Genomic DNA, 13,718 nt, shown 5'->3' on the forward strand with positions numbered 1-13,718 from the left:
GTGAGTTTTGATGTTGTTTCTTGATATAAATAATAAGCAATTAGTTATCTCGTCTTCATAATCGCACCTATTGTATTGGAAAGTCATTGGTGATATTTTGGCTATAAATAGAGAGATAAAACAAAGGCTGGGACACAAGTGGGAAGAGAAACTTTATTAGAAGGAAAATGGTAAAGATTTTCATGGAGGCCTGGGAATAATTAGAAACCCTCTTGTTTAATTAATTAAGACAATTCACTGATGTGGGACAGAGTGACATTTTCTTTTTTTTTATTATCAGACAAGAGGTAAATTGTACAGATGGATGAAGTAAGTCCCATCTGAAATGTTTTTTTATTAGAAAACCCATCACGTTTATTGTTGCTGTGTACGTTTTTTTTACACAGCTGGTAAGAACCAGATTCCGGAATGTTCAGATATCTACACAGCCTGGAAGCCTAGGATCAGTTTAACGTTAAACGGGAATCTCCCAGTTTGGTCGCTGGGGCTGAAAGTGCCTGGGTAGAAAGCCCAGTGCCTGCAGCTTACTGCCCATCACAGACAGTTCGCTCTTTGGCAATGGCATAAGATTTTTCCGCCTCGATTTTGCCACACTCCGCAATGACCATATCTTTCAGTGGTTTATCTCTGGCTGGCTGTCTTTGAAGCCTTAACATTTTTTACAACATCAAATCCTTCAATCAGTCAAGCCAGCTGGTTTTGGTGGTGGTGATAAAGAATTGGGATCCGTTGGTGTCTTTGCCAGTGTTAGCCATACTGACCCACCCTGGGCTATAGTGCTTCAGCTTGGAAGTTTTCATCAGGGAAACGGTCACCATAGATGTTCTTCCCACCAGTACCATCTCCACGGGTGAAGTCTCCCCCATGGATCATAAACTCTTTGATGACTCAGTGGAATTTTCTGTTTTTGTAGCCTTTCGCCCCTGTTGCTAAAGCAACAAAGTTTTCAACTGTCTTCAGAAGTCTTCCCAAAAAGACCAAATATAATGTGGACTGCATCACCGTCGCCAATCTTAACATCAAAATACACCTTGACAGTCACTTTCAGCCCTTTTTTCTTCTCCTCTGCCTGTGAGGCCCTGGGAAGCAGGAGGAAGGTGAAGGCGGTGGTCAGCAGGGCAGCGGTGAGGAGCAGCTTCATCTTTGTTGCGCATGTTAGGCCATATTTTAATGAGAAACTAACAGTGCTGGAGCAACACACACCATTATTAATATGCAAATCAACCAACATCTAGGAGCGAGGAATTTCAAATTGCCACAATTTGCTAGCTGATTTGACCTGTTCTACTATTAGCTTTGTGAAAATGGCATCTCACCCTTAACATCCCCATGATATTCATGAAATTGCTGCATTTGCACATTAATTCCAATAAACTCACCTCAGAGTTTAAAACCTGGATATTCTGAGGATCGGCAATCATCGTCGGATTGCCACTGCGTCTGGAAATTTCCCCAACCCGACGCTGCTCCGCATTTCTACCAGGGTCTTCCAAACCCGGTAGTCCAAGGAATGCAGAGCGCAGCATCCCTTGGAGAGCTGCATTAGGTTGTAGTTGAGTTGGGGGAAGAAAAGACATGCCCCCTTTTTACAACATTAGCTGCCATTTGGTAAATTTAAATGTCCAGGCTGAATGTTAGTGAATGAATGTTAGTGAATGAGTGAGTGAGTGAATGGGGAGGTGGGTAATTGAGTAGGGGGTAGATGGGTGAAGTGGGTAGGGAGTAGGTGGATGAGGTGGGTAACTGGGTACAGGGTAGGTGGGTGAAATGGGTAAGTGGGTAGAGGGCAGGTGGGTGAGATGGTTAGGTGAGTAAAGTGGTTTGGAAGTAAGTGAGTGGAGGTAGGTGGGTGAGGTGGAGAGGCAAGGTGGGTAGGTTGGTAAGTGGGTAGATGGGTAGGGGATAGTGGATGAGTGGGTAGGCAGGGCAGGGGGTCGTTGGTTCAGGTCGGGAGGATGGTTGGCCAGCCGGGTGGCTGGGATGTAGTTGTGGGTTCAGGAGGGTAGTGGAGGGGGCAGCAGGGTGGTCAGGGGGTAGCCAGGGTGAGGGTTGGTTGGGAAATTTGGGGGATGGTCTTGTGCTCAGGAGGTGATTGTGGGTTTGGGAGGGTAGGCGGGGTGTTGGAGGGCTAGTCAGGGTGTTGGGGGTGTGGTCAGGGGCTTACAAAGGTAGATGGGTGTTTGAGAGGATTGTTGGAGTGTCAGGGGGTTGAATGAGGGGCCATTTGTGTAGTTTGCCAGATGTTAGACTAGGTTTTAATCTGTCTACCACTTCCTGGATAACTATTCAGGTAGGTACCCTGGAACTGTCCCAAATCTCTAGCTCAAAGTCGAAAACATTTGTGGAGGGTCCCGGGGAGCAGAGGAATTGCCCATCGAGAGTTGAACCAGAGACTGGCAGATTCGGCCCTATGTCTAATAATAATCAACACAAGTGCCCTTTTAATGAAATGATGATTGTTAATGGTTGGCAATCAACCTCTCTTTCCACGAAAGTAAACTATTTTAAGTTTGGAGTATCTTTCCTTCCAGTAATGAATTGTTTGAAGAAATCTAAAAAATATTATTTTATTTTTCTTTTGCCTCATTTTGCTCTCTCTCTGAAGCCAATCTATCTTTCCCTCTCTTTATTTCCTTTTTAGTTCCTGTTTTGACATTGATTTTATCCATTCTAACTTACTCTTCTTTCTCATCTCCTGTTTATTTCTCAGTCCTTAAGTCTCACTGTTAAGGAGATACACTCTTTGTCCCATTGTTCATCAAAGTCCCAGTTTCCCTGTTGCCAGATTACACTTCCAGCATCTTTGTGGGCAAAAAATTTAAAGACCTTCAATTGCCCATTTAAGCTAACTAATGGGGCACCCTGTGAGATTCCCCAGGCCAGCAGCAAACGAATTCACATCAAGTCTTAAAGAAAAATAAAGATTTGCATTTATGTAGCGCATTTTCTTAACCACCAGCTGCCCCAAAGTGCTTTACAGCCAATGAAGTGTACCTTTTTTTGAGGTGAAGTCAGTTTTGTAATGTAGAAAATGTGGCAGCCCATTTGCACACATCAAGTTCCCACAAACTGCAACGTGATAATGACCAGGTAATCTGTTTTTGTGATGTTGATTGAGGGATAAATATTAGCAAGGACGCCAGGGACAGCTCCCCTGCTCTTCTTTGAAATAGCGCCATGCAAACTTTATATCCTTTTTATGAGAGGGCAGATGAGGTCTCAGTTTAATGTCTCATCTGTAAAACAGCACCTCTGACAGTGCAGCACCTCAATACTGCATCAGAGCGTCAGCTTTGCTTTTTGTGTTCAAGTCCTGGGGTGAGACTTGAACCCATACACTCTGACTCACTTAACTATTTACTTGGTATACCTTTAGGGAAATGAAGTATCACACATGTGAAAGAAGCAAATATCTAGTCCAGGTCATATAGGTTATTACATGAGGTTTTTTATCAGTACATCCCTGGATTATGCCATTCTGCATATAGAAATAAGGCAGTGAGCCAAGTCCTATTAACATAAGAGGTTCAACTCACATATGACATACCTGATGCACTAAAGCCAAGAGACACAGGGGACTCCAAGGTGAGGTTTGGGAGGATGGAGGAGAGGGGATCCATGGAGATCTTTGGGAATTCTATGGTAGTCCTGTGCCAGAGATTCTGGCAGCATGGAGCACATGGATGTCCAAGATACATATACAGTGGTACAGTATATATGCCTTTTCACCCATAATGACTGGACCATAAGCCATGCATTTTCAGAGCTTATTAGCCTACCTTTAAAGTAAAGGGCTGATACCATGGGAAAATAGGCTTTAATGTGCTTTTTATTCTATTTTGGTGAATTTAGCAGCATACAGAACCAAAAATTGGGACTTAAAATTCTCACCCTTATGTTCAAAACGCCTCATGGCCTTGGCCCTCCTATCCCTGTGACCTTTGCGAACCCTACAATGCTTTGAGAATTCCTTGTTCTCCGCTCTAACCTAGCATCTGGCATCCACCTTTGCTCCACCGTCGGCGGTCTGCCTTCAGCACCTAGATGTTATGCTCTGGAATTTCCTCTCTAAACAACTCCACCTTCATCTCCTCCGTTAAGACACTCCTGAAAGCACAAAAAGCTTTTTCTCACCCCTCCTAGAATCTACTTCTTTAGGATGGTGTCCATGTTGTTTCTGTATATTAAAGGTGTGATATAAGTACAAGTTTGTATTGTTGCAAGCAGGACAATACAGCTTTAAATTTTAAAAAAAATCATTATAAAATCAGTTCGACTGGAACTGGGATCAGTATTCCATTTTATTATGAGGCCACATTTGGGAGCAACATCTTTGTAAAAAGAGAAAGGAAGGAAAGCATCTAGACAATTGCTTTGACAGCCAGTTAGAAATAGGGTCACAGTTATTGTAAATGGGATTATCTGATGTCAATTTCTTTCTATATAGCTCTCTTGTCAGAAATCATTCAAGCATGTCAGGGCTTTCCTGTAAAATGCAATTTCTTCTATTTACTTAGTAGTTTTAAAATGTAAAAAGTGATAATGGAAAGCATTGTTTGTTATTCAGTTCATGATTGCAATAGCAATGCAATGTATTCACTGTTATCATATAAAATTTAAGGAAAGAATACATCTTGAATCTTGTATTTTTTGTGCATCTGCTGATTCAACATTTAAATGGGCATTGCTTTCAAAGAACAGAAAAATAGAAATCAATTTGAAGCATGCTTCTGACGCTCTCATTTGACATCAATATAACAAAAATGACAGCTCTTCTGTCTCTTTTACCTCATGAAACAAAATATTTTTGTTAATCATTATTTAGCAAAACAATATCCTTCAATAATATCTATTGGTTAATTTGGCATCCAAATCTAAATTTACTAAAGAGAGAACTGCAATTGGTTTTGAAAAGAAGCACTAAGGGATGTGAGTTTTAATGTAACATCACAAAATAACAGAATGTAATCATAAATATCTTAAGAGTTATTAACATGGAGAGCACATCACTGCTGCTCATTTATTTAAATGAGAGGTTTGAACTAGAGCTGGGAAATCCCCATGCAAGTTCAAAAGATAATTCCTTGAATAAAATACAGTTCAAATAGCTAATGGGGTCACTTTCTTAGTTTGCAGTCCATCAGGAGTGCATAATGCTGCATACAATCTATTGTCCTTTTAAATTAATAGTCAGAATGTCATGCGCAATGACCAAGGTTTCCAATATGAGCTGCTGAATATGAAAATAATTTTACTAGCCCTTTTCTTCTGTCCTCAATGACCCACTTTGTCTCCAAAGCAAGTTTAAAATTTTCTTTTTATCTTCAGAACCTCCATGGCTTTGTCTGTTTTGTGCCTCTCTCCCCATCTATCACTGATGAAACTCTTCATCCACCTTAATCCTAAGGAACTCCCTCCACAACCGTTCACCACCCCCCACCCTACCCCCCTACCCCCCACTATCCACTTCTATCTCTACTTTTAAAAGCTTTCTCAAAACTTTCTCTTTGAACTGCTTTTACTCACTCTTCCTAATTGCTGCTTCTGTGTTTTTGCATTTTCCATTACTGTCTGTAAAACTCCCTAGGACATTTCTATGTTAAAAGCATTGCATGAATGCTGTTTTATTAATGTTTGATGTTAATACCACTCTACAAATACAGAAACGTTTGGGTCCCTTTCTATATTTTCTAATCTTAACAAAAAAGGTAGATGGGCTGAAAGTGGTGGAATGTTAGATGAAGATTCAGCAGACCATTTGTATGGGAGATAAATTGTGTGGCTCTTGTTGCACAGTACCATGATAATTTCCACAATGGTGCAAGAGAGCAGTGCAGGTTAGGTGAGACCCAGATAAGTCAGCTCCCAACCTTGCATCATGGATTTCAGGATGGGCTATTGAGGGCAAATTTTTCACCCACCATCTATTGGGGTCACCATCATGAGAAGAAACAGAGGCTCGCTAAATTCAGGAATCCCCACTTTTTTCATCCTAGGAAAGACCCAGCATAGTATCAATAAAGTTATGTCTGAAAAAACCAGGTATACGTAATTGGCAAGTTGTGGAAACAGGTCTGATCTGGGGCTTCAGGTGGCGATTGTATCTTGGACACTTCAAGTAAAAGCATGTGTTTTGAAAATTTATTTTAATATAGTCCCCTAACTACTGGGACACACTGCAATTCCATCTAGGGATGGGAAGGGTGGAGTTTGGTGAGACCTTTGCTCTCCAAAACTGGCCACCTCTACTGCCATTTATGCCATGTGGTGCAGTGGTGAAAACACTCACTGCACTCCTAATGACACAGATGGCAGCCATTTGAGTGGAAATGAAGGGACCCCCCTCCCCAACCACCCTTCTGAACTTTGGGTAGAGTCAACAGCAGAGGACGTAGGTAGCTGAATCCCACCATAGGCTGTGAGCATTGCCCATGGGTATTTGATCCCCACATATTTTGTGCGGCTCTTGGACCCTATCCCTCAAAGGGGGGATCCCTTTCTCACCCGGGTGAGAAAAGAGAGTGGAAAAAAAAGTAAATAGTTGCACTATACAGGCCTTAAGGAAGTGAAGAATCTCTACATTTAAGAGGTAGACTTAATTAATATAATTTCAGTAAAGTAAAACTGTCTTCCTCCCAAAATTTCCTGGAAATTCTTTGTCGTGACAGCATAGAGAGAGAGTTCAGTGAGCCAATTAACCAATGAAGAGTACCTGCTTCTAAGAAGTTAAGCCAGAGACTTTAAAAAAGAGGAACACCTGGGAGACAGCAATATCCCGAGAGGAACTATCACATTTGTTATGTGACTTGCCAACTAGAGAACACTAGAGATTTTTATGGCATCAATTAATAATGCAAAGATATATACTATTAAATAGTGTAATAATGAGCATATTTCAACAATTGGTGACCAAGAGAAAAATTACTTGGAGAATGTGTCCAGTTTACATATTGTGCTGTTCCTCGTGGGCAGGGTTTTTGGGTTGTCGGGTTGGTGAGCCCGGGAGCAGCCGGGAAATGGCCCACCACCCGCGATTGGCCCCCAAACCACGATTTCACGCTGGCTGGCCAATTAATGACCAACCAGCGTGAAACACGTGCTGAGAAGCTCAGCGTTGCCGGGGTGGGGGTGGGAGGAGGGCGAATGCTGAAATTAGCGTGGGCACGGGGAAGCGCTGAATGAAAGCTCCCTGAAAGCAGAGAGCTGCCCCAGGGAGCTGAAGAATATAAAATCATCAAATAAAGGTTTATAAGTGCAGAAAAAATGTCTACACATCGGACTCACTCACCTAAATATTTGTATTATAAAAATTCTTCCCAAACATTTTTAATTTTTAAAAATTTAATTACGGAAACCTCATCCCGTTCTTGGATGAGGTTTGCTGAAAAATGCAAAGGTCGCCTGGCCAATTTGCACGCCTGCCAACCATAAGGTTGGACGGGCAGAGAAAAATCGCTTAATACTTTAATGACCTTAATAGGCCTCTTAATTGTCGGCGGGTGCACTGTTGACTCTCACATGCACCCGCTGACTGAAATATCACGTGCTATTTTACGCCCAATCGGGTCGGGCACTTCCCTGCCTGCGGGACATAAAGTCCTGCCTCATGTTTTAGTTGCTCTCTCCTAGGAGAGAAGTTCTGATAAACAGTTTTTAATGATTCATTCTCTAGAACAGAACACAACAGCCTCAAGCCATATCAGTTAACAAAAATGTAAACTTACAAACCATACATAAGGTTCTCTTCAAAAGAAAAATAATGTGTCCTGGTGGATTTCACATCAAATCTTTTTAACAGTTTCTACTTGTGGTTGCATGCTTGGATATTCTTGATCCTTTCCTGGAATGTTATTGCTCTGAGTGAAACATGATAAAAAGATAACCTCCCAGTTGTTTCTTTGTGTTTACAGTGAAGGGTCAGAAGTTATCATGTTCAATGATGTGTTCCAGGGAGAGGCTGACACAAAGCTTTACAATTAAAAAAAACTCATACACAAAACAGTGAGCAGAGTTTCAAAGGAATTTATTTTGGAATAGAATGGCTTTGCCAGTGCAAAATGTGTGCAATTTGGGAACTCTGGCAATCTTGTTTTATAGTCTTGTCTAAGTGGGGGAATGAGGGTCAGTGGAAGCAATAACAAAAAAAATTTCAAGCTATCATCAGACAGTGGTGGATACAAGAAAGTGGAGCTGGATTGTGTGGGAAAGATGGAATGAGGAGTCAGATATGGAAAGAAAAAGGAAGAAGCTCAATTCATGGAGAAATGATAATTGGGCAGATTACCGATGCCTGGATAATGAAGGAACCTCAAAGGGCTGAAAAAGCAGAGCAGGGAAAAAGAAAAAAATCACAGAGCACAGAAGATCTTGAAATGAGGGAGATAGTGGGTAATTTTACATAGAATTACATAGCAGCTACAAAACAACTGTTAATCCTCCACAAAAGTAGTAGTTCTAATTCCTCATTCTAATATCCTAGTATCTTCAACCACCTACATAACATTTCTAAAATGTGACATAGGGCTGGATTGTGAAATGCAAGTCGGGCCATTTCTTGCCTTTGCAATCCTGAATTTGTCACCTCCTCCCACTCCCACAGTATTTTCAATTCTGTGAGATGTAGGTGGGCAAGGTTCAGATCTGCCACCTCCCTAGGCAGGCCTGAGGCAATGACAGTTGGAGGTGGGTGCCAAGGTTCGTTGGTTAGAAATCCAGTATTGGTTCTCTGGGACTTTGTTCCAATCCTCCACATGATTGTTAGGCCCCCCCCTATCCCTTAACCCTCTTCCATTCCCCTTCCATTACATCTATGCATCCTCAATTCCCATCCTGTACAGAACAACTGATCCATTGGAAACTCTGGCAAGTCTTTGAAATGCTCCTAAAACTGACACAATAAGTAAAGAAATTATACTTTAAAAAACTTCTGATCTTAAAACCTCATAAATGTGCCAAGCAACCAGCACCATTCATAGTATCAGTGGCAAAAGCTTTAATCCTCTTAACTCTTCTTAATCTTCTTGAAATAACATGCATTGAAAAAACACATCAAAGAAAGCATAGCCTATTACAAACTCATAAAGCTATCAATGAAACAAAGCTAGCACTCCCCTTCAAGCTGTGTAAACAGGCCCCTGCTAAGTTGAGTCTATTAACCATTCTCAGAGCCCAGCCAAGCATTCATAATGAGGTTATTTGGAAAAATAGATGTCTGGCCTTCTGTTCAAACTGCTTCCATTAATACAACAATTTGACTAAGGGCAGTCGGGCTGCTGAACATCCACCTTGTCACTGGTAAAATACCAGCAGAGGCAAATGGGCATGAGCTCCACTGCCATCCCACCCAATTTTACTCTTGTCCCCTCCGCCTGCCAGACTGCTCCCAGGGGTGCATAAAATTCTGGCCTACGGGTCATAAACAAGAGTTAATTACTAATGAATAGGAAAATAAGAATAACATTTTCTTTACTCAGAGAGTGGTCAGAAGGTGGAATGTTTTATCACAGGAAGTGGTTGAGGCAAATAACAGATGCTTTGAAGAGGAAGCTAAACACATTCATAGAGAAAAGGGTATAGCAAGATATGTTGAAAAGTTGAGATGAGGTAGTTCAATATAAACACTAACACAGATTGGTTGGGCCAAATGGCCTGTTTCTGTGCTGTATATTTTATGTAATCCACTACTTTTTCTGGAGATTGGGTGGAATCATTACAGATTTACATTAAATGCGGGAGCGGGCGAGAAAAGGACGTTTTACCTGCTGGCTGCAACGGTGACTTTTCACGCTGTATCATCCCGTTCCCAGCACATCCAGCCTCATTAATAAAACATTCCCGGAAAACATGGTGGGTTGCCGTCACCTCAGACCTTCAGTAAACCAGGCGCCATATTTAAAGGCCACTCCTGCACAGAGCTAGCACTCTTCAAGGGGTCAGAAGCTGCTGGGAACTGATGGCTGCCAAAGGGAGGAAACATGCTGCCCCCAAATTTAGTGATGCCTCCCTCAAGCGCCTACTGGATGTAGTGGAGGCCTGCCATGATGACCCCCACTCTGGGCGAAGGCCAGCAAGTAAGGTCACCAATCCAGCATGGGAGGCAGTGGCAGCGGTGGTCACAGGCCAATGCTCTGCAAAAGAGGACATCTACCCAGTGCTGAAAGAGGATGAATGATCACCTCCGTTCTGCCAGGGCAAGTCACTCTTTTCATTACTCTCAACTGACATTCACAAGCCTATCACACATCCACAGGGATATAGCTCACTGCTAATTCATGGGGCATCACCATTCACTCTCACAAACGCCCTGTAGATCGTGTCCTCATCCCATCCATGGTACCACTCATCACCCACACACATGCCAGGCATCCTTGTTAGATGGCCTGGCAGGTGTCCTGCTTACAGTCCCTCAGTCTGTATTCTTGCAGGACAAGCTGACACACAACAAAAGGGAGAGGTCGCAGGCTGGTGGAGGAATGCCTGACATAAAGGTCCTCACGAACTTTGAAAATAGAGTCATTCAGCTGGACGGCAATGATCTGGCCTATTCCTGTGCTGATGGTGAGGTCAGCGGTGCTCAACCAAGTGAGGATCCAGCAGTGCAACATCCATCAGGAACCATGCTGCGAGTGAGTTCCCCTGTTCCGTAGCCCCCTGCCATGCACTAATTATCTGTCCTTGCTTTTGCAGGCATAGCTGGGAAGCAGCCGAGGGGGTCCATGACCCAGGCCCTTGACTCAAGCCCTGAAGACACCTCGGAAGAAAAATCTGATGACACTCTCATTGAAGACCTGTCATAGTGCTCACCCACGCCCTCCATCAGCATAGACACATACCTCGGTGGGACCGAGTCCTAGTGTAACCATGGGGTCACAATTTGTTGAGAATTTCGCACTGTCTGTTCCATAGCAGGCGGCGACAGGAGCTTCACAGATTTCTGGCACTTGGAGGGCTGCTGGAGGCCAGAAATTTGCTGAGTCCGAGTCAGATGATGAGCCTTTGGACTCAGTCATACCTCAGTTGCTGGAGCTGCAAAGATAAGCTCAGGAACACCAGGAAGGGATGTCCGCTGCACTCCTCAGATTGCAAGGCACGATGGAGGAGACCATCAGCCTTTACTCTGAGGTGATAGCGTTGGCATCGAGGTCAACACTGGTGGGATGGCAGCCACCATGGAGACCTTGGTCCAGGACATCGGTCCTGCACTGCTGTGCGGGCTGAACTCCATCGCTGACGCCGTAGTTGGCCTCCAACAGTATCAATGCAAGAGGGGTGTGGGGCAGCTCGATCTCGCTCCAGCTTCCCCTTCTCCTCAAGGAGTTAGCCAGGGGCCCTTGGCAGCCATAGGGAGGAGGACCAGCAAGTGCACTCCCCAGGGCCATTCACCCAAGTAACTGCAGGAGTGTGTGGCCCATCTGAATCCCCTCTTTTTGTGGCCCCAGCAGCTCCAGCTCCACAGGCCGAAGAAGGTGCCACTGCCACACAACAGGACCCCAAAAGCAAGTTAGGGCCCTCCAGGTCTCTGCCCTCTAGAGGACACCCACCAAGTCATGACAGACAGAGAGTAGCAGTCAGCGGGCTGCATCCACCTCTGTTGCGGATGTCAGGGGAGCACCAAGACATAGTGGCAGGGTTAGAAAAGTTAAGAAGATGTAGTTGCACAACCTGTGCACAGGCGTTCATCACTTGTACATAATATTCACTATTGTCAATAAACTCCCAAGAATGTCTCCTTGCTAAGGCTCCTTGTTCTGAGGAGCAATGTTTGTGCCACTCAAATGTGAAACCATGGTTCCCACACAAGATAAAGGCAGGTGTCTCAGTCCAGGGCCTCTTCCCTGTGCTTTGTACAACCTTCCCAGCACACTAATAGTGTGCCTTCACTGTCACTGGTCACATCAGTCATGCCTGCACCTCGATGAGGCTTATCATTGCTGCCAGAATGTACTGGGCCAGTGGCACAGAGTTACCATCATGCTCTCTGTGTGCTCCAAGCACCTTTGTGGTGTGGCTGGCCCCTCATCTCATCAGCATCTGTGTCCGGTGACAGTGTGGTCAAAAAAGGTTCAGCTCATGAACGATGCCATAGGATCAGGAGAAGTTAAAGTTTCCCCGCTGCATCTCCATGATATGACCCTGTTCACAGAGCACAAGCGAGGAGCCATCAGCCAGACAGGAGTCAGGCATTCACATGAGCTATGTGAGCATCTATGGAGTGTCCTCACCGCATGTCGTCATCATCCTCCTGGAATGTAGGGACTTTGGGCATCAGCTGCATCTCCATGACAGGAGCCTTATCACAGAGAGTATGTGCACTGCCATCAGCCAGACATGAGTCAAACTTTCACAGATGCAATGTGAGGATCTATGGTATCTCCTTATTGCATGTCGTCGTCATCCTGTACGAATCTAGTGGCTATGAGGGTCTCCTGAGCATGCCTACCTTCAAGGACCTCATCACTCTCATCCTCGTCAATGTCCTCCTCATCGGAGGACACAACCAGCTCCTCCATCTGCTCCTCAGCCAGCTTCTCCCCCCCCATTGCAGCGCCAGGCTATAAAGGGCGCATCAGACGACGATGATGCGTGACACCCTCTGTGGACTGTATTGCAGGGCTCCACCAGACTGGTCCAGACACCGGAACCTCATTTTCATCATCCCGATTGTTTGCTCCACCAAGTTGTGAGCTGCTGCATGAGCCTCATTTTACCTTCGCTCGGCTGCAGTCTGAGTGTGTCATCTGAGTCTGAGCACGGGTGTCATCAGCCATGGCCTCTGCGGGTAGCCCTTGTCCCCAAGGAGCCAGCCCTGCAGCCTCTGTGGACCCTGGAAGACCTCAGGGATCTGAGACCTATTGAGGATATAGGCATCGTAGACACTTCCTGGGAATTATACACAGACCTGAAAGGTGCATTTGTAATGGTCGGATACCAGCTGAGCAATCAGCGAGTGGAAGTCCTTGTGGTTGACTGCTTGTTGCCACGGAGATCTAAGCGCCATGTGAATGTGGTCGATGGCACTCTGCACCTGTGGAAAACCTGAGATTTGTGCAAATACTAGCACTCTTGCATCCTGGCTTTCCTGATCCCAGGCAAAATGGACAATGTTTTTTGCCATCATGAATATGGCATCCATGACCTCCTGGATGCATTTGCAAGTAGAGGCTTGTGAGATCCCACAGAGTTCACCTGTGGAGCCCTGAAAGGAGCCACTGACATAGAAACTGAGTGCCATGGTCACTTTCCCGGCCACTGGCAGCGGATGCCCTCCATGACCCCGAGGCACCGATGTGATCGACCAGTTCCTAGACATGCGCAGTCTTCAACGACACTGGTTCTCGACATCTGCATGAATGACAAGTGCTGTCTCAAGACCCTGGGTCTAGCTAGGCGCCGACCCGTGACAGCTTGCTGTGGCTCTTCAGTGTCGTGCGCAGGAGCCCCAGCTGCCCCTTCTTCTTGATGGTCTTGCTCCTGCCTCTGCCAGCCAGTTGTCTCCATCTCTCTCTTCTCCTTAGTCTCTGCTCTCTGTTTGCCATGAGGCATTCAGCTAGGTCACCAGGCTCCATGATCCTGATGTACTCCTCCTGCAGGATGAAAGTGAGAGATGTGCGGGTTAGCATGGGGCATGGATGTACTAAGAACCTCTTCTGGTTAAGTCTGATGGCCCCTTAACGCATCCCAGAGAGTGCTGGCCACCACTTGGATGGCCAGAGATTAGT

The 13,718-nt window shown here is 44.8% G+C and overlaps 1 pseudogene; it reads right to left on the reverse strand.

The window, feature by feature from the left end:
• Nucleotides 1-380: 380 nt before the first annotated feature.
• LOC144680308 (peptidyl-prolyl cis-trans isomerase B pseudogene) lies at nucleotides 381-1,141 on the reverse strand (annotated as a pseudogene).
• Nucleotides 1,142-13,718: the final 12,577 nt, after the last annotated feature.

The sequence above is a fragment of the Cetorhinus maximus genome, chromosome 5, assembly GCF_964194155.1.
Source record: "Cetorhinus maximus chromosome 5, sCetMax3.hap1.1, whole genome shotgun sequence".
Taxonomy (NCBI): Eukaryota; Metazoa; Chordata; class Chondrichthyes; order Lamniformes; family Cetorhinidae; genus Cetorhinus; species Cetorhinus maximus.